The sequence below is a fragment of the Schistocerca piceifrons genome, chromosome 5, assembly GCF_021461385.2.
Source record: "Schistocerca piceifrons isolate TAMUIC-IGC-003096 chromosome 5, iqSchPice1.1, whole genome shotgun sequence".
Classification (NCBI taxonomy): Eukaryota; Metazoa; Arthropoda; class Insecta; order Orthoptera; family Acrididae; genus Schistocerca; species Schistocerca piceifrons.
Window position 1 is genome coordinate 599,157,598 of NC_060142.1, and position 26,700 is coordinate 599,184,297.

A 26,700-nucleotide genomic window follows, 5' to 3' on the forward strand; every position below is an offset into this window, starting at 1 on the left:
CAGAAGGTATACGAATTAGTTTGATATACAGAGCAAAAGTGAACCAAAGTCGAGGCCTCCGTGGCGCAATCGGCTAGCGCGTTCGGCTGTTAACCGAAAGGTTGGTGGTTCGAGCCCACCCGGGGGCGAAATCGTTTTAACTGGCACCTACGTGAGGACATACGTCAACTTTGTTAGAGATACACAGCTAGTGTGACAATTTGGCTGTGTTTGAGTGATGCCACAGAGCCTTATACACATTCAGCCAAGTGACACTGTAGGTAAAAACATGGCCCTACACAGACGTTCTACTGTTTTCCTATTTATTCGTCATGTGTGACACTGCAGTAGAGCGACGCCCACTACAAAAGACGTATTATTTACATTCAATTTCAGGGTATACGTCGCGAGTGCCATATGACAGGGCCTGTCTCTCGATGTCGATTTGTATTTGGTGTCTCTTAAGTGTCGGTCTGCAGTAGGCCGCTGTTGGCCGAGCGACGTGCAGTCGCGTCGATTTGTATTTGGTGTCACTTAAGTGTCGGTCTGCAGTAGGCCGCTGTTGGCCGAGCGACGTGCAGTCGCCTTACATGAAGCCCCGTGGGCAACGCCAGCGCCACCGTGGACAACAGCGCACTGTAGCCAGAGAGAGGAGCCGAAAGGCGCAATTCACAGTCGAGCCACGCTATCCCACAAGCTGTGCACTAGGTCAAGATTGTGCAGACGGCAAACCCTTGGTGGCCCGACGCTCGTCGTCGATCGTAAGGGCGAAACAGTCAAGAGATTTGGAAAACGGCAATGTGGACGCCCCCAGCAGCAGCGGTGTGCCAAATCCGATATCTGGTCAAGGGTTGCAAGATTCAGTATGATGAAGTGACAATTCGGAGACAGCTCACAAACGCAAAGCTGCCGCCTTCTTAGCTCCGTGGTAGAGCACTGGTCTCGTAAACCAGGGGTCGTGAGTTCGAACCTCACAGAAGGCATTCATTTTTTTTACCTTCCTGCAGGGAGCGCAGCTATCTCGAGCAGCATCTAACACAAGGCAGTACACTGAATGAGAGGGATGTTCTACAACCCATGACAAGTATTCCATTGGCCTCAGAGTTTTTCTGAATGCATAGGCAGAACAGTGGTTTGTCTGCATTTTGTAGTATAATGTCATGCTTGGCGATGTCATTCGTTTATGAGCCTCGCTACAGTGTGCATGCACGTTATCCATGTGAAGAGGCGTAAGCAGATGCTACCATTCTGCGAGATTCCTGCAGAAGGTATACGAATTAGTTTGATATACAGAGCAAAAGTGAACCAAAGTCGAGGCCTCCGTGGCGCAATCGGCTAGCGCGTTCGGCTGTTAACCGAAAGGTTGGTGGTTCGAGCCCACCCGGGGGCGAAATCGTTTTAACTGGCACCTACGTGAGGACATACGTCAACTTTGTTAGAGATACACAGCTAGTGTGACAATTTGGCTGTGTTCGAGTGATGCCACAGAGCCTTATACACATTCAGCCAAGTGACACTGTAGGTAAAAACATGGCCCTACACAGACGTTCTACTGTTTTCCTATTTATTCGTCATGTGTGACACTGCAGTAGAGCGACGCCCACTACAAAAGACGTATTATTTACATTCAATTTCAGGGTATACGTCGCGAGTGCCATATGACAGGGCCTGTCTCTCGATGTCGATTTGTATTTGGTGTCTCTTAAGTGTCGGTCAGCAGTAGGCCGCTGTTGGCCGAGCGACGTGCAGTCGCCTTACATGAAGCCCCGTGGGCAACGCCAGCGCCACCGTGGACAACAGCGCACTGTAGCCAGAGAGAGGAGCCGAAAGGCGCAATTCACAGTCGAGCCACGCTATCCCACAAGCTGTGCACTAGGTCAAGATTGTGCAGACGGCAAACCCTTGGTGGCCCGACGCTCGTCGTCGATCGTAAGGGCGAAACAGTCAAGAGATTTGGAAAACGGCAATGTGGACACCCCCAGCAGCAGCGGTGTGCCAAATCCGATATCTGGTCAAGGGTTGCAAGATTCAGTATGATGAAGTGACAATTCGGAGACAGCTCACAAACGCAAAGCTGCCGCCTTCTTAGCTCCGTGGTAGAGCACTGGTCTCGTAAACCAGGGGTCGTGAGTTCGAACCTCACAGAAGGCATTCATTTTTTTTACCTTCCTGCAGGGAGCGCAGCTATCTCGAGCAGCATCTAACACAAGGCAGTACACTGAATGAGAGGGATGTTCTACAACCCATGACAAGTATTCCATTGGCCTCAGAGTTTTTCTGAATGCATAGGCAGAACAGTGGTTTGTCTGCATTTTGTAGTATAATGTCATGCTTGGCGATGTCATTCGTTTATGAGCCTCGCTACAGTGTGCATGCACGTTATCCATGTGAAGAGGCGTAAGCAGATGCTACCATTCTGCGAGATTCCTGCAGAAGGTATACGAATTAGTTTGATATACAGAGCAAAAGTGAACCAAAGTCGAGGCCTCCGTGGCGCAATCGGCTAGCGCGTTCGGCTGTTAACCGAAAGGTTGGTGGTTCGAGCCCACCCGGGGGCGAAATCGTTTTAACTGGCACCTACGTGAGGACATACGTCAACTTTGTTAGAGATACACAGCTAGTGTGACAATTTGGCTGTGTTTGAGTGATGCCACAGAGCCTTATACACATTCAGCCAAGTGACACTGTAGGTAAAAACATGGCCCTACACAGACGTTCTACTGTTTTCCTATTTATTCGTCATGTGTGACACTGCAGTAGAGCGACGCCCACTACAAAAGACGTATTATTTACATTCAATTTCAGGGTATACGTCGCGAGTGCCATATGACAGGGCCTGTCTCTCGATGTCGATTTGTATTTGGTGTCTCTTAAGTGTCGGTCAGCAGTAGGCCGCTGTTGGCCGAGCGACGTGCAGTCGCCTTACATGAAGCCCCGTGGGCAACGCCAGCGCCACCGTGGACAACAGCGCACTGTAGCCAGAGAGAGGAGCCGAAAGGCGCAATTCACAGTCGAGCCACGCTATCCCACAAGCTGTGCACTAGGTCAAGATTGTGCAGACGGCAAACCCTTGGTGGCCCGACGCTCGTCGTCGATCGTAAGGGCGAAACAGTCAAGAGATTTGGAAAACGGCAATGTGGACACCCCCAGCAGCAGCGGTGTGCCAAATCCGATATCTGGTCAAGGGTTGCAAGATTCAGTATGATGAAGTGACAATTCGGAGACAGCTCACAAACGCAAAGCTGCCGCCTTCTTAGCTCCGTGGTAGAGCACTGGTCTCGTAAACCAGGGGTCGTGAGTTCGAACCTCACAGAAGGCATTCATTTTTTTTACCTTCCTGCAGGGAGCGCAGCTATCTCGAGCAGCATCTAACACAAGGCAGTACACTGAATGAGAGGGATGTTCTACAACCCATGACAAGTATTCCATTGGCCTCAGAGTTTTTCTGAATGCATAGGCAGAACAGTGGTTTGTCTGCATTTTGTAGTATAATGTCATGCTTGGCGATGTCATTCGTTTATGAGCCTCGCTACAGTGTGCATGCACGTTATCCATGTGAAGAGGCGTAAGCAGATGCTACCATTCTGCGAGATTCCTGCAGAAGGTATACGAATTAGTTTGATATACAGAGCAAAAGTGAACCAAAGTCGAGGCCTCCGTGGCGCAATCGGCTAGCGCGTTCGGCTGTTAACCGAAAGGTTGGTGGTTCGAGCCCACCCGGGGGCGAAATCGTTTTAACTGGCACCTACGTGAGGACATACGTCAACTTTGTTAGAGATACACAGCTAGTGTGACAATTTGGCTGTGTTTGAGTGATGCCACAGAGCCTTATACACATTCAGCCAAGTGACACTGTAGGTAAAAACATGGCCCTACACAGACGTTCTACTGTTTTCCTATTTATTCGTCATGTGTGACACTGCAGTAGAGCGACGCCCACTACAAAAGACGTATTATTTACATTCAATTTCAGGGTATACGTCGCGAGTGCCATATGACAGGGCCTGTCTCTCGATGTCGATTTGTATTTGGTGTCTCTTAAGTGTCGGTCAGCAGTAGGCCGCTGTTGGCCGAGCGACGTGCAGTCGCCTTACATGAAGCCCCGTGGGCAACGCCAGCGCCACCGTGGACAACAGCGCACTGTAGCCAGAGAGAGGAGCCGAAAGGCGCAATTCACAGTCGAGCCACGCTATCCCACAAGCTGTGCACTAGGTCAAGATTGTGCAGACGGCAAACCCTTGGTGGCCCGACGCTCGTCGTCGATCGTAAGGGCGAAACAGTCAAGAGATTTGGAAAACGGCAATGTGGACACCCCCAGCAGCAGCGGTGTGCCAAATCCGATATCTGGTCAAGGGTTGCAAGATTCAGTATGATGAAGTGACAATTCGGAGACAGCTCACAAACGCAAAGCTGCCGCCTTCTTAGCTCCGTGGTAGAGCACTGGTCTCGTAAACCAGGGGTCGTGAGTTCGAACCTCACAGAAGGCATTCATTTTTTTTACCTTCCTGCAGGGAGCGCAGCTATCTCGAGCAGCATCTAACACAAGGCAGTACACTGAATGAGAGGGATGTTCTACAACCCATGACAAGTATTCCATTGGCCTCAGAGTTTTTCTGAATGCATAGGCAGAACAGTGGTTTGTCTGCATTTTGTAGTATAATGTCATGCTTGGCGATGTCATTCGTTTATGAGCCTCGCTACAGTGTGCATGCACGTTATCCATGTGAAGAGGCGTAAGCAGATGCTACCATTCTGCGAGATTCCTGCAGAAGGTATACGAATTAGTTTGATATACAGAGCAAAAGTGAACCAAAGTCGAGGCCTCCGTGGCGCAATCGGCTAGCGCGTTCGGCTGTTAACCGAAAGGTTGGTGGTTCGAGCCCACCCGGGGGCGAAATCGTTTTAACTGGCACCTACGTGAGGACATACGTCAACTTTGTTAGAGATACACAGCTAGTGTGACAATTTGGCTGTGTTTGAGTGATGCCACAGAGCCTTATACACATTCAGCCAAGTGACACTGTAGGTAAAAACATGGCCCTACACAGACGTTCTACTGTTTTCCTATTTATTCGTCATGTGTGACACTGCAGTAGAGCGACGCCCACTACAAAAGACGTATTATTTACATTCAATTTCAGGGTATACGTCGCGAGTGCCATATGACAGGGCCTGTCTCTCGATGTCGATTTGTATTTGGTGTCTCTTAAGTGTCGGTCAGCAGTAGGCCGCTGTTGGCCGAGCGACGTGCAGTCGCCTTACATGAAGCCCCGTGGGCAACGCCAGCGCCACCGTGGACAACAGCGCACTGTAGCCAGAGAGAGGAGCCGAAAGGCGCAATTCACAGTCGAGCCACGCTATCCCACAAGCTGTGCACTAGGTCAAGATTGTGCAGACGGCAAACCCTTGGTGGCCCGACGCTCGTCGTCGATCGTAAGGGCGAAACAGTCAAGAGATTTGGAAAACGGCAATGTGGACACCCCCAGCAGCAGCGGTGTGCCAAATCCGATATCTGGTCAAGGGTTGCAAGATTCAGTATGATGAAGTGACAATTCGGAGACAGCTCACAAACGCAAAGCTGCCGCCTTCTTAGCTCCGTGGTAGAGCACTGGTCTCGTAAACCAGGGGTCGTGAGTTCGAACCTCACAGAAGGCATTCATTTTTTTTACCTTCCTGCAGGGAGCGCAGCTATCTCGAGCAGCATCTAACACAAGGCAGTACACTGAATGAGAGGGATGTTCTACAACCCATGACAAGTATTCCATTGGCCTCAGAGTTTTTCTGAATGCATAGGCAGAACAGTGGTTTGTCTGCATTTTGTAGTATAATGTCATGCTTGGCGATGTCATTCGTTTATGAGCCTCGCTACAGTGTGCATGCACGTTATCCATGTGAAGAGGCGTAAGCAGATGCTACCATTCTGCGAGATTCCTGCAGAAGGTATACGAATTAGTTTGATATACAGAGCAAAAGTGAACCAAAGTCGAGGCCTCCGTGGCGCAATCGGCTAGCGCGTTCGGCTGTTAACCGAAAGGTTGGTGGTTCGAGCCCACCCGGGGGCGAAATCGTTTTAACTGGCACCTACGTGAGGACATACGTCAACTTTGTTAGAGATACACAGCTAGTGTGACAATTTGGCTGTGTTTGAGTGATGCCACAGAGCCTTATACACATTCAGCCAAGTGACACTGTAGGTAAAAACATGGCCCTACACAGACGTTCTACTGTTTTCCTATTTATTCGTCATGTGTGACACTGCAGTAGAGCGACGCCCACTACAAAAGACGTATTATTTACATTCAATTTCAGGGTATACGTCGCGAGTGCCATATGACAGGGCCTGTCTCTCGATGTCGATTTGTATTTGGTGTCTCTTAAGTGTCGGTCAGCAGTAGGCCGCTGTTGGCCGAGCGACGTGCAGTCGCCTTACATGAAGCCCCGTGGGCAACGCCAGCGCCACCGTGGACAACAGCGCACTGTAGCCAGAGAGAGGAGCCGAAAGGCGCAATTCACAGTCGAGCCACGCTATCCCACAAGCTGTGCACTAGGTCAAGATTGTGCAGACGGCAAACCCTTGGTGGCCCGACGCTCGTCGTCGATCGTAAGGGCGAAACAGTCAAGAGATTTGGAAAACGGCAATGTGGACACCCCCAGCAGCAGCGGTGTGCCAAATCCGATATCTGGTCAAGGGTTGCAAGATTCAGTATGATGAAGTGACAATTCGGAGACAGCTCACAAACGCAAAGCTGCCGCCTTCTTAGCTCCGTGGTAGAGCACTGGTCTCGTAAACCAGGGGTCGTGAGTTCGAACCTCACAGAAGGCATTCATTTTTTTTACCTTCCTGCAGGGAGCGCAGCTATCTCGAGCAGCATCTAACACAAGGCAGTACACTGAATGAGAGGGATGTTCTACAACCCATGACAAGTATTCCATTGGCCTCAGAGTTTTTCTGAATGCATAGGCAGAACAGTGGTTTGTCTGCATTTTGTAGTATAATGTCATGCTTGGCGATGTCATTCGTTTATGAGCCTCGCTACAGTGTGCATGCACGTTATCCATGTGAAGAGGCGTAAGCAGATGCTACCATTCTGCGAGATTCCTGCAGAAGGTATACGAATTAGTTTGATATACAGAGCAAAAGTGAACCAAAGTCGAGGCCTCCGTGGCGCAATCGGCTAGCGCGTTCGGCTGTTAACCGAAAGGTTGGTGGTTCGAGCCCACCCGGGGGCGAAATCGTTTTAACTGGCACCTACGTGAGGACATACGTCAACTTTGTTAGAGATACACAGCTAGTGTGACAATTTGGCTGTGTTTGAGTGATGCCACAGAGCCTTATACACATTCAGCCAAGTGACACTGTAGGTAAAAACATGGCCCTACACAGACGTTCTACTGTTTTCCTATTTATTCGTCATGTGTGACACTGCAGTAGAGCGACGCCCACTACAAAAGACGTATTATTTACATTCAATTTCAGGGTATACGTCGCGAGTGCCATATGACAGGGCCTGTCTCTCGATGTCGATTTGTATTTGGTGTCTCTTAAGTGTCGGTCAGCAGTAGGCCGCTGTTGGCCGAGCGACGTGCAGTCGCCTTACATGAAGCCCCGTGGGCAACGCCAGCGCCACCGTGGACAACAGCGCACTGTAGCCAGAGAGAGGAGCCGAAAGGCGCAATTCACAGTCGAGCCACGCTATCCCACAAGCTGTGCACTAGGTCAAGATTGTGCAGACGGCAAACCCTTGGTGGCCCGACGCTCGTCGTCGATCGTAAGGGCGAAACAGTCAAGAGATTTGGAAAACGGCAATGTGGACACCCCCAGCAGCAGCGGTGTGCCAAATCCGATATCTGGTCAAGGGTTGCAAGATTCAGTATGATGAAGTGACAATTCGGAGACAGCTCACAAACGCAAAGCTGCCGCCTTCTTAGCTCCGTGGTAGAGCACTGGTCTCGTAAACCAGGGGTCGTGAGTTCGAACCTCACAGAAGGCATTCATTTTTTTTACCTTCCTGCAGGGAGCGCAGCTATCTCGAGCAGCATCTAACACAAGGCAGTACACTGAATGAGAGGGATGTTCTACAACCCATGACAAGTATTCCATTGGCCTCAGAGTTTTTCTGAATGCATAGGCAGAACAGTGGTTTGTCTGCATTTTGTAGTATAATGTCATGCTTGGCGATGTCATTCGTTTATGAGCCTCGCTACAGTGTGCATGCACGTTATCCATGTGAAGAGGCGTAAGCAGATGCTACCATTCTGCGAGATTCCTGCAGAAGGTATACGAATTAGTTTGATATACAGAGCAAAAGTGAACCAAAGTCGAGGCCTCCGTGGCGCAATCGGCTAGCGCGTTCGGCTGTTAACCGAAAGGTTGGTGGTTCGAGCCCACCCGGGGGCGAAATCGTTTTAACTGGCACCTACGTGAGGACATACGTCACCTTTGTTAGAGATACACAGCTAGTGTGACAATTTGGCTGTGTTTGAGTGATGCCACAGAGCCTTATACACATTCAGCCAAGTGACACTGTAGGTAAAAACATGGCCCTACACAGACGTTCTACTGTTTTCCTATTTATTCGTCATGTGTGACACTGCAGTAGAGCGACGCCCACTACAAAAGACGTATTATTTACATTCAATTTCAGGGTATACGTCGCGAGTGCCATATGACAGGGCCTGTCTCTCGATGTCGATTTGTATTTGGTGTCTCTTAAGTGTCGGTCAGCAGTAGGCCGCTGTTGGCCGAGCGACGTGCAGTCGCCTTACATGAAGCCCCGTGGGCAACGCCAGCGCCACCGTGGACAACAGCGCACTGTAGCCAGAGAGAGGAGCCGAAAGGCGCAATTCACAGTCGAGCCACGCTATCCCACAAGCTGTGCACTAGGTCAAGATTGTGCAGACGGCAAACCCTTGGTGGCCCGACGCTCGTCGTCGATCGTAAGGGCGAAACAGTCAAGAGATTTGGAAAACGGCAATGTGGACACCCCCAGCAGCAGCGGTGTGCCAAATCCGATATCTGGTCAAGGGTTGCAAGATTCAGTATGATGAAGTGACAATTCGGAGACAGCTCACAAACGCAAAGCTGCCGCCTTCTTAGCTCCGTGGTAGAGCACTGGTCTCGTAAACCAGGGGTCGTGAGTTCGAACCTCACAGAAGGCATTCATTTTTTTTACCTTCCTGCAGGGAGCGCAGCTATCTCGAGCAGCATCTAACACAAGGCAGTACACTGAATGAGAGGGATGTTCTACAACCCATGACAAGTATTCCATTGGCCTCAGAGTTTTTCTGAATGCATAGGCAGAACAGTGGTTTGTCTGCATTTTGTAGTATAATGTCATGCTTGGCGATGTCATTCGTTTATGAGCCTCGCTACAGTGTGCATGCACGTTATCCATGTGAAGAGGCGTAAGCAGATGCTACCATTCTGCGAGATTCCTGCAGAAGGTATACGAATTAGTTTGATATACAGAGCAAAAGTGAACCAAAGTCGAGGCCTCCGTGGCGCAATCGGCTAGCGCGTTCGGCTGTTAACCGAAAGGTTGGTGGTTCGAGCCCACCCGGGGGCGAAATCGTTTTAACTGGCACCTACGTGAGGACATACGTCAACTTTGTTAGAGATACACAGCTAGTGTGACAATTTGGCTGTGTTTGAGTGATGCCACAGAGCCTTATACACATTCAGCCAAGTGACACTGTAGGTAAAAACATGGCCCTACACAGACGTTCTACTGTTTTCCTATTTATTCGTCATGTGTGACACTGCAGTAGAGCGACGCCCACTACAAAAGACGTATTATTTACATTCAATTTCAGGGTATACGTCGCGAGTGCCATATGACAGGGCCTGTCTCTCGATGTCGATTTGTATTTGGTGTCTCTTAAGTGTCGGTCAGCAGTAGGCCGCTGTTGGCCGAGCGACGTGCAGTCGCCTTACATGAAGCCCCGTGGGCAACGCCAGCGCCACCGTGGACAACAGCGCACTGTAGCCAGAGAGAGGAGCCGAAAGGCGCAATTCACAGTCGAGCCACGCTATCCCACAAGCTGTGCACTAGGTCAAGATTGTGCAGACGGCAAACCCTTGGTGGCCCGACGCTCGTCGTCGATCGTAAGGGCGAAACAGTCAAGAGATTTGGAAAACGGCAATGTGGACACCCCCAGCAGCAGCGGTGTGCCAAATCCGATATCTGGTCAAGGGTTGCAAGATTCAGTATGATGAAGTGACAATTCGGAGACAGCTCACAAACGCAAAGCTGCCGCCTTCTTAGCTCCGTGGTAGAGCACTGGTCTCGTAAACCAGGGGTCGTGAGTTCGAACCTCACAGAAGGCATTCATTTTTTTTACCTTCCTGCAGGGAGCGCAGCTATCTCGAGCAGCATCTAACACAAGGCAGTACACTGAATGAGAGGGATGTTCTACAACCCATGACAAGTATTCCATTGGCCTCAGAGTTTTTCTGAATGCATAGGCAGAACAGTGGTTTGTCTGCATTTTGAAGTATAATGTCATGCTTGGCGATGTCATTCGTTTATGAGCCTCGCTACAGTGTGCATGCACGTTATCCATGTGAAGAGGCGTAAGCAGATGCTACCATTCTGCGAGATTCCTGCAGAAGGTATACGAATTAGTTTGATATACAGAGCAAAAGTGAACCAAAGTCGAGGCCTCCGTGGCGCAATCGGCTAGCGCGTTCGGCTGTTAACCGAAAGGTTGGTGGTTCGAGCCCACCCGGGGGCGAAATCGTTTTAACTGGCACCTACGTGAGGACATACGTCACCTTTGTTAGAGATACACAGCTAGTGTGACAATTTGGCTGTGTTTGAGTGATGCCACAGAGCCTTATACACATTCAGCCAAGTGACACTGTAGGTAAAAACATGGCCCTACACAGACGTTCTACTGTTTTCCTATTTATTCGTCATGTGTGACACTGCAGTAGAGCGACGCCCACTACAAAAGACGTATTATTTACATTCAATTTCAGGGTATACGTCGCGAGTGCCATATGACAGGGCCTGTCTCTCGATGTCGATTTGTATTTGGTGTCTCTTAAGTGTCGGTCAGCAGTAGGCCGCTGTTGGCCGAGCGACGTGCAGTCGCCTTACATGAAGCCCCGTGGGCAACGCCAGCGCCACCGTGGACAACAGCGCACTGTAGCCAGAGAGAGGAGCCGAAAGGCGCAATTCACAGTCGAGCCACGCTATCCCACAAGCTGTGCACTAGGTCAAGATTGTGCAGACGGCAAACCCTTGGTGGCCCGACGCTCGTCGTCGATCGTAAGGGCGAAACAGTCAAGAGATTTGGAAAACGGCAATGTGGACACCCCCAGCAGCAGCGGTGTGCCAAATCCGATATCTGGTCAAGGGTTGCAAGATTCAGTATGATGAAGTGACAATTCGGAGACAGCTCACAAACGCAAAGCTGCCGCCTTCTTAGCTCCGTGGTAGAGCACTGGTCTCGTAAACCAGGGGTCGTGAGTTCGAACCTCACAGAAGGCATTCATTTTTTTTACCTTCCTGCAGGGAGCGCAGCTATCTCGAGCAGCATCTAACACAAGGCAGTACACTGAATGAGAGGGATGTTCTACAACCCATGACAAGTATTCCATTGGCCTCAGAGTTTTTCTGAATGCATAGGCAGAACAGTGGTTTGTCTGCATTTTGTAGTATAATGTCATGCTTGGCGATGTCATTCGTTTATGAGCCTCGCTACAGTGTGCATGCACGTTATCCATGTGAAGAGGCGTAAGCAGATGCTACCATTCTGCGAGATTCCTGCAGAAGGTATACGAATTAGTTTGATATACAGAGCAAAAGTGAACCAAAGTCGAGGCCTCCGTGGCGCAATCGGCTAGCGCGTTCGGCTGTTAACCGAAAGGTTGGTGGTTCGAGCCCACCCGGGCGCGAAATCGTTTTAACTGGCACCTACGTGAGGACATACGTCAACTTTGTTAGAGATACACAGCTAGTGTGACAATTTGGCTGTGTTTGAGTGATGCCACAGAGCCTTATACACATTCAGCCAAGTGACACTGTAGGTAAAAACATGGCCCTACACAGACGTTCTACTGTTTTCCTATTTATTCGTCATGTGTGACACTGCAGTAGAGCGACGCCCACTACAAAAGACGTATTATTTACATTCAATTTCAGGGTATACGTCGCGAGTGCCATATGACAGGGCCTGTCTCTCGATGTCGATTTGTATTTGGTGTCTCTTAAGTGTCGGTCAGCAGTAGGCCGCTGTTGGCCGAGCGACGTGCAGTCGCCTTACATGAAGCCCCGTGGGCAACGCCAGCGCCACCGTGGACAACAGCGCACTGTAGCCAGAGAGAGGAGCCGAAAGGCGCAATTCACAGTCGAGCCACGCTATCCCACAAGCTGTGCACTAGGTCAAGATTGTGCAGACGGCAAACCCTTGGTGGCCCGACGCTCGTCGTCGATCGTAAGGGCGAAACAGTCAAGAGATTTGGAAAACGGCAATGTGGACACCCCCAGCAGCAGCGGTGTGCCAAATCCGATATCTGGTCAAGGGTTGCAAGATTCAGTATGATGAAGTGACAATTCGGAGACAGCTCACAAACGCAAAGCTGCCGCCTTCTTAGCTCCGTGGTAGAGCACTGGTCTCGTAAACCAGGGGTCGTGAGTTCGAACCTCACAGAAGGCATTCATTTTTTTTACCTTCCTGCAGGGAGCGCAGCTATCTCGAGCAGCATCTAACACAAGGCAGTACACTGAATGAGAGGGATGTTCTACAACCCATGACAAGTATTCCATTGGCCTCAGAGTTTTTCTGAATGCATAGGCAGAACAGTGGTTTGTCTGCATTTTGTAGTATAATGTCATGCTTGGCGATGTCATTCGTTTATGAGCCTCGCTACAGTGTGCATGCACGTTATCCATGTGAAGAGGCGTAAGCAGATGCTACCATTCTGCGAGATTCCTGCAGAAGGTATACGAATTAGTTTGATATACAGAGCAAAAGTGAACCAAAGTCGAGGCCTCCGTGGCGCAATCGGCTAGCGCGTTCGGCTGTTAACCGAAAGGTTGGTGGTTCGAGCCCACCCGGGGGCGAAATCGTTTTAACTGGCACCTACGTGAGGACATACGTCAACTTTGTTAGAGATACACAGCTAGTGTGACAATTTGGCTGTGTTTGAGTGATGCCACAGAGCCTTATACACATTCAGCCAAGTGACACTGTAGGTAAAAACATGGCCCTACACAGACGTTCTACTGTTTTCCTATTTATTCGTCATGTGTGACACTGCAGTAGAGCGACGCCCACTACAAAAGACGTATTATTTACATTCAATTTCAGGGTATACGTCGCGAGTGCCATATGACAGGGCCTGTCTCTCGATGTCGATTTGTATTTGGTGTCTCTTAAGTGTCGGTCAGCAGTAGGCCGCTGTTGGCCGAGCGACGTGCAGTCGCCTTACATGAAGCCCCGTGGGCAACGCCAGCGCCACCGTGGACAACAGCGCACTGTAGCCAGAGAGAGGAGCCGAAAGGCGCAATTCACAGTCGAGCCACGCTATCCCACAAGCTGTGCACTAGGTCAAGATTGTGCAGACGGCAAACCCTTGGTGGCCCGACGCTCGTCGTCGATCGTAAGGGCGAAACAGTCAAGAGATTTGGAAAACGGCAATGTGGACACCCCCAGCAGCAGCGGTGTGCCAAATCCGATATCTGGTCAAGGGTTGCAAGATTCAGTATGATGAAGTGACAATTCGGAGACAGCTCACAAACGCAAAGCTGCCGCCTTCTTAGCTCCGTGGTAGAGCACTGGTCTCGTAAACCAGGGGTCGTGAGTTCGAACCTCACAGAAGGCATTCATTTTTTTTACCTTCCTGCAGGGAGCGCAGCTATCTCGAGCAGCATCTAACACAAGGCAGTACACTGAATGAGAGGGATGTTCTACAACCCATGACAAGTATTCCATTGGCCTCAGAGTTTTTCTGAATGCATAGGCAGAACAGTGGTTTGTCTGCATTTTGTAGTATAATGTCATGCTTGGCGATGTCATTCGTTTATGAGCCTCGCTACAGTGTGCATGCACGTTATCCATGTGAAGAGGCGTAAGCAGATGCTACCATTCTGCGAGATTCCTGCAGAAGGTATACGAATTAGTTTGATATACAGAGCAAAAGTGAACCAAAGTCGAGGCCTCCGTGGCGCAATCGGCTAGCGCGTTCGGCTGTTAACCGAAAGGTTGGTGGTTCGAGCCCACCCGGGGGCGAAATCGTTTTAACTGGCACCTACGTGAGGACATACGTCAACTTTGTTAGAGATACACAGCTAGTGTGACAATTTGGCTGTGTTTGAGTGATGCCACAGAGCCTTATACACATTCAGCCAAGTGACACTGTAGGTAAAAACATGGCCCTACACAGACGTTCTACTGTTTTCCTATTTATTCGTCATGTGTGACACTGCAGTAGAGCGACGCCCACTACAAAAGACGTATTATTTACATTCAATTTCAGGGTATACGTCGCGAGTGCCATATGACAGGGCCTGTCTCTCGATGTCGATTTGTATTTGGTGTCTCTTAAGTGTCGGTCAGCAGTAGGCCGCTGTTGGCCGAGCGACGTGCAGTCGCCTTACATGAAGCCCCGTGGGCAACGCCAGCGCCACCGTGGACAACAGCGCACTGTAGCCAGAGAGAGGAGCCGAAAGGCGCAATTCACAGTCGAGCCACGCTATCCCACAAGCTGTGCACTAGGTCAAGATTGTGCAGACGGCAAACCCTTGGTGGCCCGACGCTCGTCGTCGATCGTAAGGGCGAAACAGTCAAGAGATTTGGAAAACGGCAATGTGGACACCCCCAGCAGCAGCGGTGTGCCAAATCCGATATCTGGTCAAGGGTTGCAAGATTCAGTATGATGAAGTGACAATTCGGAGACAGCTCACAAACGCAAAGCTGCCGCCTTCTTAGCTCCGTGGTAGAGCACTGGTCTCGTAAACCAGGGGTCGTGAGTTCGAACCTCACAGAAGGCATTCATTTTTTTTACCTTCCTGCAGGGAGCGCAGCTATCTCGAGCAGCATCTAACACAAGGCAGTACACTGAATGAGAGGGATGTTCTACAACCCATGACAAGTATTCCATTGGCCTCAGAGTTTTTCTGAATGCATAGGCAGAACAGTGGTTTGTCTGCATTTTGTAGTATAATGTCATGCTTGGCGATGTCATTCGTTTATGAGCCTCGCTACAGTGTGCATGCACGTTATCCATGTGAAGAGGCGTAAGCAGATGCTACCATTCTGCGAGATTCCTGCAGAAGGTATACGAATTAGTTTGATATACAGAGCAAAAGTGAACCAAAGTCGAGGCCTCCGTGGCGCAATCGGCTAGCGCGTTCGGCTGTTAACCGAAAGGTTGGTGGTTCGAGCCCACCCGGGGGCGAAATCGTTTTAACTGGCACCTACGTGAGGACATACGTCAACTTTGTTAGAGATACACAGCTAGTGTGACAATTTGGCTGTGTTTGAGTGATGCCACAGAGCCTTATACACATTCAGCCAAGTGACACTGTAGGTAAAAACATGGCCCTACACAGACGTTCTACTGTTTTCCTATTTATTCGTCATGTGTGACACTGCAGTAGAGCGACGCCCACTACAAAAGACGTATTATTTACATTCAATTTCAGGGTATACGTCGCGAGTGCCATATGACAGGGCCTGTCTCTCGATGTCGATTTGTATTTGGTGTCTCTTAAGTGTCGGTCAGCAGTAGGCCGCTGTTGGCCGAGCGACGTGCAGTCGCCTTACATGAAGCCCCGTGGGCAACGCCAGCGCCACCGTGGACAACAGCGCACTGTAGCCAGAGAGAGGAGCCGAAAGGCGCAATTCACAGTCGAGCCACGCTATCCCACAAGCTGTGCACTAGGTCAAGATTGTGCAGACGGCAAACCCTTGGTGGCCCGACGCTCGTCGTCGATCGTAAGGGCGAAACAGTCAAGAGATTTGGAAAACGGCAATGTGGACACCCCCAGCAGCAGCGGTGTGCCAAATCCGATATCTGGTCAAGGGTTGCAAGATTCAGTATGATGAAGTGACAATTCGGAGACAGCTCACAAACGCAAAGCTGCCGCCTTCTTAGCTCCGTGGTAGAGCACTGGTCTCGTAAACCAGGGGTCGTGAGTTCGAACCTCACAGAAGGCATTCATTTTTTTTACCTTCCTGCAGGGAGCGCAGCTATATCGAGCAGCATCTAACACAAGGCAGTACACTGAATGAGAGGGATGTTCTACAACCCATGACAAGTATTCCATTGGCCTCAGAGTTTTTCTGAATGCATAGGCAGAACAGTGGTATGTCTGCATTTTGTAGTATAATGTCATGCTTGGCGATGTCATTCGTTTATGAGCCTCGCTACAGTGTGCATGCACGTTATCCATGTGAAGAGGCGTAAGCAGATGCTACCATTCTGCGAGATTCCTGCAGAAGGTATACGAATTAGTTTGATATACAGAGCAAAAGTGAACCAAAGTCGAGGCCTCCGTGGCGCAATCGGCTAGCGCGTTCGGCTGTTAACCGAAAGGTTGGTGGTTCGAGCCCACCCGGGCGCGAAATCGTTTTAACTGGCACCTACGTGAGGACATACGTCAACTTTGTTAGAGATACACAGCTAGTGTGACAATTTGGCTGTGTTTGAGTGATGCCACAGAGCCTTATACACATTCAGCCAAGTGACACTGTAGGTAAAAACATGGCCCTACACAGACGTTCTACTGTTTTCCTATTTATTCGTCATGTGTGACACTGCAGTAGAGCGACGCCCACTACAAAAGACGTATTATTTACATTCAATTTCAGGGTATACGTCGCGAGTGCCATATGACAGGGCCTGTCTCTCGATGTCGATTTGTATTTGGTGTCTCTTAAGTGTCGGTCAGCAGTAGGCCGCTGTTGGCCGAGCGACGTGCAGTCGCCTTACATGAAGCCCCGTGGGCAACGCCAGCGCCACCGTGGACAACAGCGCACTGTAGCCAGAGAGAGGAGCCGAAAGGCGCAATTCACAGTCGAGCCACGCTATCCCACAAGCTGTGCACTAGGTCAAGATTGTGCAGACGGCAAACCCTTGGTGGCCCGACGCTCGTCGTCGATCGTAAGGGCGAAACAGTCAAGAGATTTGGAAAACGGCAATGTGGACACCCCCAGCAGCAGCGGTGTGCCAAATCCGATATCTGGTCAAGGGTTGCAAGATTCAGTATGATGAAGTGACAATTCGGAGACAGCTCACAAACGCAAAGCTGCCGCCTTCTTAGCTCCGTGGTAGAGCACTGGTCTCGTAAACCAGGGGTCGTGAGTTCGAACCTCACAGAAGGCATTCATTTTTTTTACCTTCCTGCAGGGAGCGCAGCTATCTCGAGCAGCATCTAACACAAGGCAGTACACTGAATGAGAGGGATGTTCTACAACCCATGACAAGTATTCCATTGGCCTCAGAGTTTTTCTGAATGCATAGGCAGAACAGTGGTTTGTCTGCATTTTGTAGTATAATGTCATGCTTGGCGATGTCATTCGTTTATGAGCCTCGCTACAGTGTGCATGCACGTTATCCATGTGAAGAGGCGTAAGCAGATGCTACCATTCTGCGAGATTCCTGCAGAAGGTATACGAATTAGTTTGATATACAGAGCAAAAGTGAACCAAAGTCGAGGCCTCCGTGGCGCAATCGGCTAGCGCGTTCGGCTGTTAACCGAAAGGTTGGTGGTTCGAGCCCACCCGGGGGCGAAATCGTTTTAACTGGCACCTACGTGAGGACATACGTCAACTTTGTTAGAGATACACAGCTAGTGTGACAATTTGGCTGTGTTTGAGTGATGCCACAGAGCCTTATACACATTCAGCCAAGTGACACTGTAGGTAAAAACATGGCCCTACACAGACGTTCTACTGTTTTCCTATTTATTCGTCATGTGTGACACTGCAGTAGAGCGACGCCCACTACAAAAGACGTATTATTTACATTCAATTTCAGGGTATACGTCGCGAGTGCCATATGACAGGGCCTGTCTCTCGATGTCGATTTGTATTTGGTGTCTCTTAAGTGTCGGTCAGCAGTAGGCCGCTGTTGGCCGAGCGACGTGCAGTCGCCTTACATGAAGCCCCGTGGGCAACGCCAGCGCCACCGTGGACAACAGCGCACTGTAGCCAGAGAGAGGAGCCGAAAGGCGCAATTCACAGTCGAGCCACGCTATCCCACAAGCTGTGCACTAGGTCAAGATTGTGCAGACGGCAAACCCTTGGTGGCCCGACGCTCGTCGTCGATCGTAAGGGCGAAACAGTCAAGAGATTTGGAAAACGGCAATGTGGACACCCCCAGCAGCAGCGGTGTGCCAAATCCGATATCTGGTCAAGGGTTGCAAGATTCAGTATGATGAAGTGACAATTCGGAGACAGCTCACAAACGCAAAGCTGCCGCCTTCTTAGCTCCGTGGTAGAGCACTGGTCTCGTAAACCAGGGGTCGTGAGTTCGAACCTCACAGAAGGCATTCATTTTTTTTACCTTCCTGCAGGGAGCGCAGCTATCTCGAGCAGCATCTAACACAAGGCAGTACACTGAATGAGAGGGATGTTCTACAACCCATGACAAGTATTCCATTGGCCTCAGAGTTTTTCTGAATGCATAGGCAGAACAGTGGTTTGTCTGCATTTTGTAGTATAATGTCATGCTTGGCGATGTCATTCGTTTATGAGCCTCGCTACAGTGTGCATGCACGTTATCCATGTGAAGAGGCGTAAGCAGATGCTACCATTCTGCGAGATTCCTGCAGAAGGTATACGAATTAGTTTGATATACAGAGCAAAAGTGAACCAAAGTCGAGGCCTCCGTGGCGCAATCGGCTAGCGCGTTCGGCTGTTAACCGAAAGGTTGGTGGTTCGAGCCCACCCGGGGGCGAAATCGTTTTAACTGGCACCTACGTGAGGACATACGTCAACTTTGTTAGAGATACACAGCTAGTGTGACAATTTGGCTGTGTTTGAGTGATGCCACAGAGCCTTATACACATTCAGCCAAGTGACACTGTAGGTAAAAACATGGCCCTACACAGACGTTCTACTGTTTTCCTATTTATTCGTCATGTGTGACACTGCAGTAGAGCGACGCCCACTACAAAAGACGTATTATTTACATTCAATTTCAGGGTATACGTCGCGAGTGCCATATGACAGGGCCTGTCTCTCGATGTCGATTTGTATTTGGTGTCTCTTAAGTGTCGGTCAGCAGTAGGCCGCTGTTGGCCGAGCGACGTGCAGTCGCCTTACATGAAGCCCCGTGGGCAACGCCAGCGCCACCGTGGACAACAGCGCACTGTAGCCAGAGAGAGGAGCCGAAAGGCGCAATTCACAGTCGAGCCACGCTATCCCACAAGCTGTGCACTAGGTCAAGATTGTGCAGACGGCAAACCCTTGGTGGCCCGACGCTCGTCGTCGATCGTAAGGGCGAAACAGTCAAGAGATTTGGAAAACGGCAATGTGGACACCCCCAGCAGCAGCGGTGTGCCAAATCCGATATCTGGTCAAGGGTTGCAAGATTCAGTATGATGAAGTGACAATTCGGAGACAGCTCACAAACGCAAAGCTGCCGCCTTCTTAGCTCCGTGGTAGAGCACTGGTCTCGTAAACCAGGGGTCGTGAGTTCGAACCTCACAGAAGGCATTCATTTTTTTTACCTTCCTGCAGGGAGCGCAGCTATCTCGAGCAGCATCTAACACAAGGCAGTACACTGAATGAGAGGGATGTTCTACAACCCATGACAAGTATTCCATTGGCCTCAGAGTTTTTCTGAATGCATAGGCAGAACAGTGGTTTGTCTGCATTTTGTAGTATAATGTCATGCTTGGCGATGTCATTCGTTTATGAGCCTCGCTACAGTGTGCATGCACGTTATCCATGTGAAGAGGCGTAAGCAGATGCTACCATTCTGCGAGATTCCTGCAGAAGGTATACGAATTAGTTTGATATACAGAGCAAAAGTGAACCAAAGTCGAGGCCTCCGTGGCGCAATCGGCTAGCGCGTTCGGCTGTTAACCGAAAGGTTGGTGGTTCGAGCCCACCCGGGCGCGAAATCGTTTTAACTGGCACCTACGTGAGGACATACGTCAACTTTGTTAGAGATACACAGCTAGTGTGACAATTTGGCTGTGTTTGAGTGATGCCACAGAGCCTTATACACATTCAGCCAAGTGACACTGTAGGTAAAAACATGGCCCTACACAGACGTTCTACTGTTTTCCTATTTATTCGTCATGTGTGACACTGCAGTAGAGCGACGCCCACTACAAAAGACGTATTATTTACATTCAATTTCAGGGTATACGTCGCGAGTGCCATATGACAGGGCCTGTCTCTCGATGTCGATTTGTATTTGGTGTCTCTTAAGTGTCGGTCAGCAGTAGGCCGCTGTTGGCCGAGCGACGTGCAGTCGCCTTACATGAAGCCCCGTGGGCAACGCCAGCGCCACCGTGGACAACAGCGCACTGTAGCCAGAGAGAGGAGCCGAAAGGCGCAATTCACAGTCGAGCCACGCTATCCCACAAGCTGTGCACTAGGTCAAGATTGTGCAGACGGCAAACCCTTGGTGGCCCGACGCTCGTCGTCGATCGTAAGGGCGAAACAGTCAAGAGATTTGGAAAACGGCAATGTGGACACCCCCAGCAGCAGCGGTGTGCCAAATCCGATATCTGGTCAAGGGTTGCAAGATTCAGTATGATGAAGTGACAATTCGGAGACAGCTCACAAACGCAAAGCTGCCGCCTTCTTAGCTCCGTGGTAGAGCACTGGTCTCGTAAACCAGGGGTCGTGAGTTCGAACCTCACAGAAGGCATTCATTTTTTTTACCTTCCTGCAGGGAGCGCAGCTATCTCGAGCAGCATCTAACACAAGGCAGTACACTGAATGAGAGGGATGTTCTACAACCCATGACAAGTATTCCATTGGCCTCAGAGTTTTTCTGAATGCATAGGCAGAACAGTGGTTTGTCTGCATTTTGTAGTATAATGTCATGCTTGGCGATGTCATTCGTTTATGAGCCTCGCTACAGTGTGCATGCACGTTATCCATGTGAAGAGGCGTAAGCAGATGCTACCATTCTGCGAGATTCCTGCAGAAGGTATACGAATTAGTTTGATATACAGAGCAAAAGTGAACCAAAGTCGAGGCCTCCGTGGCGCAATCGGCTAGCGCGTTCGGCTGTTAACCGAAAGGTTGGTGGTTCGAGCCCACCCGGGGGCGAAATCGTTTTAACTGGCACCTACGTGAGGACATACGTCAACTTTGTTAGAGATACACAGCTAGTGTGACAATTTGGCTGTGTTTGAGTGATGCCACAGAGCCTTATACACATTCAGCCAAGTGACACTGTAGGTAAAAACATGGCCCTACACAGACGTTCTACTGTTTTCCTATTTATTCGTCATGTGTGACACTGCAGTAGAGCGACGCCCACTACAAAAGACGTATTATTTACATTCAATTTCAGGGTATACGTCGCGAGTGCCATATGACAGGGCCTGTCTCTCGATGTCGATTTGTATTTGGTGTCTCTTAAGTGTCGGTCAGCAGTAGGCCGCTGTTGGCCGAGCGACGTGCAGTCGCCTTACATGAAGCCCCGTGGGCAACGCCAGCGCCACCGTGGACAACAGCGCACTGTAGCCAGAGAGAGGAGCCGAAAGGCGCAATTCACAGTCGAGCCACGCTATCCCACAAGCTGTGCACTAGGTCAAGATTGTGCAGACGGCAAACCCTTGGTGGCCCGACGCTCGTCGTCGATCGTAAGGGCGAAACAGTCAAGAGATTTGGAAAACGGCAATGTGGACACCCCCAGCAGCAGCGGTGTGCCAAATCCGATATCTGGTCAAGGGTTGCAAGATTCAGTATGATGAAGTGACAATTCGGAGACAGCTCACAAACGCAAAGCTGCCGCCTTCTTAGCTCCGTGGTAGAGCACTGGTCTCGTAAACCAGGGGTCGTGAGTTCGAACCTCACAGAAGGCATTCATTTTTTTTACCTTCCTGCAGGGAGCGCAGCTATCTCGAGCAGCATCTAACACAAGGCAGTACACTGAATGAGAGGGATGTTCTACAACCCATGACAAGTATTCCATTGGCCTCAGAGTTTTTCTGAATGCATAGGCAGAACAGTGGTTTGTCTGCATTTTGTAGTATAATGTCATGCTTGGCGATGTCATTCGTTTATGAGCCTCGCTACAGTGTGCATGCACGTTATCCATGTGAAGAGGCGTAAGCAGATGCTACCATTCTGCGAGATTCCTGCAGAAGGTATACGAATTAGTTTGATATACAGAGCAAAAGTGAACCAAAGTCGAGGCCTCCGTGGCGCAATCGGCTAGCGCGTTCGGCTGTTAACCGAAAGGTTGGTGGTTCGAGCCCACCCGGGGGCGAAATCGTTTTAACTGGCACCTACGTGAGGACATACGTCAACTTTGTTAGAGATACACAGCTAGTGTGACAATTTGGCTGTGTTTGAGTGATGCCACAGAGCCTTATACACATTCAGCCAAGTGACACTGTAGGTAAAAACATGGCCCTACACAGACGTTCTACTGTTTTCCTATTTATTCGTCATGTGTGACACTGCAGTAGAGCGACGCCCACTACAAAAGACGTATTATTTACATTCAATTTCAGGGTATACGTCGCGAGTGCCATATGACAGGGCCTGTCTCTCGATGTCGATTTGTATTTGGTGTCTCTTAAGTGTCGGTCAGCAGTAGGCCGCTGTTGGCCGAGCGACGTGCAGTCGCCTTACATGAAGCCCCGTGGGCAACGCCAGCGCCACCGTGGACAACAGCGCACTGTAGCCAGAGAGAGGAGCCGAAAGGCGCAATTCACAGTCGAGCCACGCTATCCCACAAGCTGTGCACTAGGTCAAGATTGTGCAGACGGCAAACCCTTGGTGGCCCGACGCTCGTCGTCGATCGTAAGGGCGAAACAGTCAAGAGATTTGGAAAACGGCAATGTGGACACCCCCAGCAGCAGCGGTGTGCCAAATCCGATATCTGGTCAAGGGTTGCAAGATTCAGTATGATGAAGTGACAATTCGGAGACAGCTCACAAACGCAAAGCTGCCGCCTTCTTAGCTCCGTGGTAGAGCACTGGTCTCGTAAACCAGGGGTCGTGAGTTCGAACCTCACAGAAGGCATTCATTTTTTTTACCTTCCTGCAGGGAGCGCAGCTATCTCGAGCAGCATCTAACACAAGGCAGTACACTGAATGAGAGGGATGTTCTACAACCCATGACAAGTATTCCATTGGCCTCAGAGTTTTTCTGAATGCATAGGCAGAACAGTGGTTTGTCTGCATTTTGTAGTATAATGTCATGCTTGGCGATGTCATTCGTTTATGAGCCTCGCTACAGTGTGCATGCACGTTATCCATGTGAAGAGGCGTAAGCAGATGCTACCATTCTGCGAGATTCCTGCAGAAGGTATACGAATTAGTTTGATATACAGAGCAAAAGTGAACCAAAGTCGAGGCCTCCGTGGCGCAATCGGCTAGCGCGTTCGGCTGTTAACCGAAAGGTTGGTGGTTCGAGCCCACCCGGGGGCGAAATCGTTTTAACTGGCACCTACGTGAGGACATACGTCACCTTTGTTAGAGATACACAGCTAGTGTGACAATTTGGCTGTGTTTGAGTGATGCCACAGAGCCTTATACACATTCAGCCAAGTGACACTGTAGGTAAAAACATGGCCCTACACAGACGTTCTACTGTTTTCCTATTTATTCGTCATGTGTGACACTGCAGTAGAGCGACGCCCACTACAAAAGACGTATTATTTACATTCAATTTCAGGGTATACGTCGCGAGTGCCATATGACAGGGCCTGTCTCTCGATGTCGATTTGTATTTGGTGTCTCTTAAGTGTCGGTCAGCAGTAGGCCGCTGTTGGCCGAGCGACGTGCAGTCGCCTTACATGAAGCCCCGTGGGCAACGCCAGCGCCACCGTGGACAACAGCGCACTGTAGCCAGAGAGAGGAGCCGAAAGGCGCAATTCACAGTCGAGCCACGCTATCCCACAAGCTGTGCACTAGGTCAAGATTGTGCAGACGGCAAACCCTTGGTGGCCCGACGCTCGTCGTCGATCGTAAGGGCGAAACAGTCAAGAGATTTGGAAAACGGCAATGTGGACACCCCCAGCAGCAGCGGTGTGCCAAATCCGATATCTGGTCAAGGGTTGCAAGATTCAGTATGATGAAGTGACAATTCGGAGACAGCTCACAAACGCAAAGCTGCCGCCTTCTTAGCTCCGTGGTAGAGCACTGGTCTCGTAAACCAGGGGTCGTGAGTTCGAACCTCACAGAAGGCATTCATTTTTTTTACCTTCCTGCAGGGAGCGCAGCTATCTCGAGCAGCATCTAACACAAGGCAGTACACTGAATGAGAGGGATGTTCTACAACCCATGACAAGTATTCCATTGGCCTCAGAGTTTTTCTGAATGCATAGGCAGAACAGTGGTTTGTCTGCATTTTGTAGTATAATGTCATGCTTGGCGATGTCATTCGTTTATGAGCCTCGCTACAGTGTGCATGCACGTTATCCATGTGAAGAGGCGTAAGCAGATGCTACCATTCTGCGAGATTCCTGCAGAAGGTATACGAATTAGTTTGATATACAGAGCAAAAGTGAACCAAAGTCGAGGCCTCCGTGGCGCAATCGGCTAGCGCGTTCGGCTGTTAACCGAAAGGTTGGTGGTTCGAGCCCACCCGGGGGCGAAATCGTTTTAACTGGCACCTACGTGAGGACATACGTCAACTTTGTTAGAGATACACAGCTAGTGTGACAATTTGGCTGTGTTTGAGTGATGCCACAGAGCCTTATACACATTCAGCCAAGTGACACTGTAGGTAAAAACATGGCCCTACACAGACGTTCTACTGTTTTCCTATTTATTCGTCATGTGTGACACTGCAGTAGAGCGACGCCCACTACAAAAGACGTATTATTTACATTCAATTTCAGGGTATACGTCGCGAGTGCCATATGACAGGGCCTGTCTCTCGATGTCGATTTGTATTTGGTGTCTCTTAAGTGTCGGTCAGCAGTAGGCCGCTGTTGGCCGAGCGACGTGCAGTCGCCTTACATGAAGCCCCGTGGGCAACGCCAGCGCCACCGTGGACAACAGCGCACTGTAGCCAGAGAGAGGAGCCGAAAGGCGCAATTCACAGTCGAGCCACGCTATCCCACAAGCTGTGCACTAGGTCAAGATTGTGCAGACGGCAAACCCTTGGTGGCCCGACGCTCGTCGTCGATCGTAAGGGCGAAACAGTCAAGAGATTTGGAAAACGGCAATGTGGACACCCCCAGCAGCAGCGGTGTGCCAAATCCGATATCTGGTCAAGGGTTGCAAGATTCAGTATGATGAAGTGACAATTCGGAGACAGCTCACAAACGCAAAGCTGCCGCCTTCTTAGCTCCGTGGTAGAGCACTGGTCTCGTAAACCAGGGGTCGTGAGTTCGAACCTCACAGAAGGCATTCATTTTTTTTACCTTCCTGCAGGGAGCGCAGCTATCTCGAGCAGCATCTAACACAAGGCAGTACACTGAATGAGAGGGATGTTCTACAACCCATGACAAGTATTCCATTGGCCTCAGAGTTTTTCTGAATGCATAGGCAGAACAGTGGTTTGTCTGCATTTTGTAGTATAATGTCATGCTTGGCGATGTCATTCGTTTATGAGCCTCGCTACAGTGTGCATGCACGTTATCCATGTGAAGAGGCGTAAGCAGATGCTACCATTCTGCGAGATTCCTGCAGAAGGTATACGAATTAGTTTGATATACAGAGCAAAAGTGAACCAAAGTCGAGGCCTCCGTGGCGCAATCGGCTAGCGCGTTCGGCTGTTAACCGAAAGGTTGGTGGTTCGAGCCCACCCGGGGGCGAAATCGTTTTAACTGGCACCTACGTGAGGACATACGTCAACTTTGTTAGAGATACACAGCTAGTGTGACAATTTGGCTGTGTTTGAGTGATGCCACAGAGCCTTATACACATTCAGCCAAGTGACACTGTAGGTAAAAACATGGCCCTACACAGACGTTCTACTGTTTTCCTATTTATTCGTCATGTGTGACACTGCAGTAGAGCGACGCCCACTACAAAAGACGTATTATTTACATTCAATTTCAGGGTATACGTCGCGAGTGCCATATGACAGGGCCTGTCTCTCGATGTCGATTTGTATTTGGTGTCTCTTAAGTGTCGGTCAGCAGTAGGCCGCTGTTGGCCGAGCGACGTGCAGTCGCCTTACATGAAGCCCCGTGGGCAACGCCAGCGCCACCGTGGACAACAGCGCACTGTAGCCAGAGAGAGGAGCCGAAAGGCGCAATTCACAGTCGAGCCACGCTATCCCACAAGCTGTGCACTAGGTCAAGATTGTGCAGACGGCAAACCCTTGGTGGCCCGACGCTCGTCGTCGATCGTAAGGGCGAAACAGTCAAGAGATTTGGAAAACGGCAATGTGGACACCCCCAGCAGCAGCGGTGTGCCAAATCCGATATCTGGTCAAGGGTTGCAAGATTCAGTATGATGAAGTGACAATTCGGAGACAGCTCACAAACGCAAAGCTGCCGCCTTCTTAGCTCCGTGGTAGAGCACTGGTCTCGTAAACCAGGGGTCGTGAGTTCGAACCTCACAGAAGGCATTCATTTTTTTTACCTTCCTGCAGGGAGCGCAGCTATCTCGA

At 50.2% G+C, this 26,700-nt stretch overlaps 46 non-coding genes across 46 annotated transcripts; all 46 read left to right on the forward strand.

Moving 5' to 3' along the window:
• Positions 1-54: 54 nt before the first annotated feature.
• Positions 55-128, forward strand: Trnan-guu. The gene has a single exon. It is a non-coding gene; the product is annotated as a tRNA-Asn (tRNA).
• A 762-nt stretch (positions 129-890) lies between these two features.
• Trnat-cgu lies at positions 891-962 on the forward strand. The gene has a single exon. It is a non-coding gene; the product is annotated as a tRNA-Thr (tRNA).
• A 333-nt stretch (positions 963-1,295) lies between these two features.
• On the forward strand, positions 1,296-1,369 carry Trnan-guu. The gene has a single exon. It is a non-coding gene; the product is annotated as a tRNA-Asn (tRNA).
• Positions 1,370-2,058: 689 nt separating this feature from the next.
• On the forward strand, positions 2,059-2,130 carry Trnat-cgu. The gene has a single exon. It is a non-coding gene; the product is annotated as a tRNA-Thr (tRNA).
• Positions 2,131-2,463: 333 nt separating this feature from the next.
• Positions 2,464-2,537, forward strand: Trnan-guu. Its single transcript has one exon. It is a non-coding gene; the product is annotated as a tRNA-Asn (tRNA).
• Positions 2,538-3,226: 689 nt separating this feature from the next.
• Positions 3,227-3,298, forward strand: Trnat-cgu. Its single transcript has one exon. It is a non-coding gene; the product is annotated as a tRNA-Thr (tRNA).
• A 333-nt stretch (positions 3,299-3,631) lies between these two features.
• Trnan-guu lies at positions 3,632-3,705 on the forward strand. The gene has a single exon. It is a non-coding gene; the product is annotated as a tRNA-Asn (tRNA).
• A 689-nt stretch (positions 3,706-4,394) lies between these two features.
• Trnat-cgu lies at positions 4,395-4,466 on the forward strand. Its single transcript has one exon. It is a non-coding gene; the product is annotated as a tRNA-Thr (tRNA).
• A 333-nt stretch (positions 4,467-4,799) lies between these two features.
• Positions 4,800-4,873, forward strand: Trnan-guu. The gene has a single exon. It is a non-coding gene; the product is annotated as a tRNA-Asn (tRNA).
• Positions 4,874-5,562: 689 nt separating this feature from the next.
• Positions 5,563-5,634, forward strand: Trnat-cgu. The gene has a single exon. It is a non-coding gene; the product is annotated as a tRNA-Thr (tRNA).
• A 333-nt stretch (positions 5,635-5,967) lies between these two features.
• On the forward strand, positions 5,968-6,041 carry Trnan-guu. The gene has a single exon. It is a non-coding gene; the product is annotated as a tRNA-Asn (tRNA).
• A 689-nt stretch (positions 6,042-6,730) lies between these two features.
• Trnat-cgu lies at positions 6,731-6,802 on the forward strand. The gene has a single exon. It is a non-coding gene; the product is annotated as a tRNA-Thr (tRNA).
• Positions 6,803-7,135: 333 nt separating this feature from the next.
• Trnan-guu lies at positions 7,136-7,209 on the forward strand. The gene has a single exon. It is a non-coding gene; the product is annotated as a tRNA-Asn (tRNA).
• Positions 7,210-7,898: 689 nt separating this feature from the next.
• Trnat-cgu lies at positions 7,899-7,970 on the forward strand. The gene has a single exon. It is a non-coding gene; the product is annotated as a tRNA-Thr (tRNA).
• A 333-nt stretch (positions 7,971-8,303) lies between these two features.
• Trnan-guu lies at positions 8,304-8,377 on the forward strand. The gene has a single exon. It is a non-coding gene; the product is annotated as a tRNA-Asn (tRNA).
• A 689-nt stretch (positions 8,378-9,066) lies between these two features.
• Positions 9,067-9,138, forward strand: Trnat-cgu. Its single transcript has one exon. It is a non-coding gene; the product is annotated as a tRNA-Thr (tRNA).
• A 333-nt stretch (positions 9,139-9,471) lies between these two features.
• On the forward strand, positions 9,472-9,545 carry Trnan-guu. The gene has a single exon. It is a non-coding gene; the product is annotated as a tRNA-Asn (tRNA).
• A 689-nt stretch (positions 9,546-10,234) lies between these two features.
• Positions 10,235-10,306, forward strand: Trnat-cgu. The gene has a single exon. It is a non-coding gene; the product is annotated as a tRNA-Thr (tRNA).
• A 333-nt stretch (positions 10,307-10,639) lies between these two features.
• Positions 10,640-10,713, forward strand: Trnan-guu. Its single transcript has one exon. It is a non-coding gene; the product is annotated as a tRNA-Asn (tRNA).
• A 689-nt stretch (positions 10,714-11,402) lies between these two features.
• Trnat-cgu lies at positions 11,403-11,474 on the forward strand. Its single transcript has one exon. It is a non-coding gene; the product is annotated as a tRNA-Thr (tRNA).
• A 333-nt stretch (positions 11,475-11,807) lies between these two features.
• Trnan-guu lies at positions 11,808-11,881 on the forward strand. The gene has a single exon. It is a non-coding gene; the product is annotated as a tRNA-Asn (tRNA).
• A 689-nt stretch (positions 11,882-12,570) lies between these two features.
• Trnat-cgu lies at positions 12,571-12,642 on the forward strand. Its single transcript has one exon. It is a non-coding gene; the product is annotated as a tRNA-Thr (tRNA).
• A 333-nt stretch (positions 12,643-12,975) lies between these two features.
• Trnan-guu lies at positions 12,976-13,049 on the forward strand. Its single transcript has one exon. It is a non-coding gene; the product is annotated as a tRNA-Asn (tRNA).
• Positions 13,050-13,738: 689 nt separating this feature from the next.
• On the forward strand, positions 13,739-13,810 carry Trnat-cgu. Its single transcript has one exon. It is a non-coding gene; the product is annotated as a tRNA-Thr (tRNA).
• Positions 13,811-14,143: 333 nt separating this feature from the next.
• Trnan-guu lies at positions 14,144-14,217 on the forward strand. Its single transcript has one exon. It is a non-coding gene; the product is annotated as a tRNA-Asn (tRNA).
• A 689-nt stretch (positions 14,218-14,906) lies between these two features.
• Positions 14,907-14,978, forward strand: Trnat-cgu. The gene has a single exon. It is a non-coding gene; the product is annotated as a tRNA-Thr (tRNA).
• Positions 14,979-15,311: 333 nt separating this feature from the next.
• Trnan-guu lies at positions 15,312-15,385 on the forward strand. The gene has a single exon. It is a non-coding gene; the product is annotated as a tRNA-Asn (tRNA).
• Positions 15,386-16,074: 689 nt separating this feature from the next.
• Positions 16,075-16,146, forward strand: Trnat-cgu. Its single transcript has one exon. It is a non-coding gene; the product is annotated as a tRNA-Thr (tRNA).
• A 333-nt stretch (positions 16,147-16,479) lies between these two features.
• Trnan-guu lies at positions 16,480-16,553 on the forward strand. Its single transcript has one exon. It is a non-coding gene; the product is annotated as a tRNA-Asn (tRNA).
• Positions 16,554-17,242: 689 nt separating this feature from the next.
• Trnat-cgu lies at positions 17,243-17,314 on the forward strand. The gene has a single exon. It is a non-coding gene; the product is annotated as a tRNA-Thr (tRNA).
• A 333-nt stretch (positions 17,315-17,647) lies between these two features.
• Trnan-guu lies at positions 17,648-17,721 on the forward strand. The gene has a single exon. It is a non-coding gene; the product is annotated as a tRNA-Asn (tRNA).
• Positions 17,722-18,410: 689 nt separating this feature from the next.
• On the forward strand, positions 18,411-18,482 carry Trnat-cgu. The gene has a single exon. It is a non-coding gene; the product is annotated as a tRNA-Thr (tRNA).
• A 333-nt stretch (positions 18,483-18,815) lies between these two features.
• On the forward strand, positions 18,816-18,889 carry Trnan-guu. Its single transcript has one exon. It is a non-coding gene; the product is annotated as a tRNA-Asn (tRNA).
• A 689-nt stretch (positions 18,890-19,578) lies between these two features.
• On the forward strand, positions 19,579-19,650 carry Trnat-cgu. Its single transcript has one exon. It is a non-coding gene; the product is annotated as a tRNA-Thr (tRNA).
• Positions 19,651-19,983: 333 nt separating this feature from the next.
• Trnan-guu lies at positions 19,984-20,057 on the forward strand. Its single transcript has one exon. It is a non-coding gene; the product is annotated as a tRNA-Asn (tRNA).
• A 689-nt stretch (positions 20,058-20,746) lies between these two features.
• On the forward strand, positions 20,747-20,818 carry Trnat-cgu. Its single transcript has one exon. It is a non-coding gene; the product is annotated as a tRNA-Thr (tRNA).
• Positions 20,819-21,151: 333 nt separating this feature from the next.
• Positions 21,152-21,225, forward strand: Trnan-guu. Its single transcript has one exon. It is a non-coding gene; the product is annotated as a tRNA-Asn (tRNA).
• A 689-nt stretch (positions 21,226-21,914) lies between these two features.
• On the forward strand, positions 21,915-21,986 carry Trnat-cgu. The gene has a single exon. It is a non-coding gene; the product is annotated as a tRNA-Thr (tRNA).
• Positions 21,987-22,319: 333 nt separating this feature from the next.
• Positions 22,320-22,393, forward strand: Trnan-guu. Its single transcript has one exon. It is a non-coding gene; the product is annotated as a tRNA-Asn (tRNA).
• Positions 22,394-23,082: 689 nt separating this feature from the next.
• Positions 23,083-23,154, forward strand: Trnat-cgu. The gene has a single exon. It is a non-coding gene; the product is annotated as a tRNA-Thr (tRNA).
• A 333-nt stretch (positions 23,155-23,487) lies between these two features.
• Positions 23,488-23,561, forward strand: Trnan-guu. The gene has a single exon. It is a non-coding gene; the product is annotated as a tRNA-Asn (tRNA).
• A 689-nt stretch (positions 23,562-24,250) lies between these two features.
• Trnat-cgu lies at positions 24,251-24,322 on the forward strand. The gene has a single exon. It is a non-coding gene; the product is annotated as a tRNA-Thr (tRNA).
• Positions 24,323-24,655: 333 nt separating this feature from the next.
• Trnan-guu lies at positions 24,656-24,729 on the forward strand. Its single transcript has one exon. It is a non-coding gene; the product is annotated as a tRNA-Asn (tRNA).
• Positions 24,730-25,418: 689 nt separating this feature from the next.
• Positions 25,419-25,490, forward strand: Trnat-cgu. The gene has a single exon. It is a non-coding gene; the product is annotated as a tRNA-Thr (tRNA).
• A 333-nt stretch (positions 25,491-25,823) lies between these two features.
• On the forward strand, positions 25,824-25,897 carry Trnan-guu. Its single transcript has one exon. It is a non-coding gene; the product is annotated as a tRNA-Asn (tRNA).
• Positions 25,898-26,586: 689 nt separating this feature from the next.
• Positions 26,587-26,658, forward strand: Trnat-cgu. The gene has a single exon. It is a non-coding gene; the product is annotated as a tRNA-Thr (tRNA).
• The last annotated feature ends 42 nt before the right edge of the window (positions 26,659-26,700 follow it).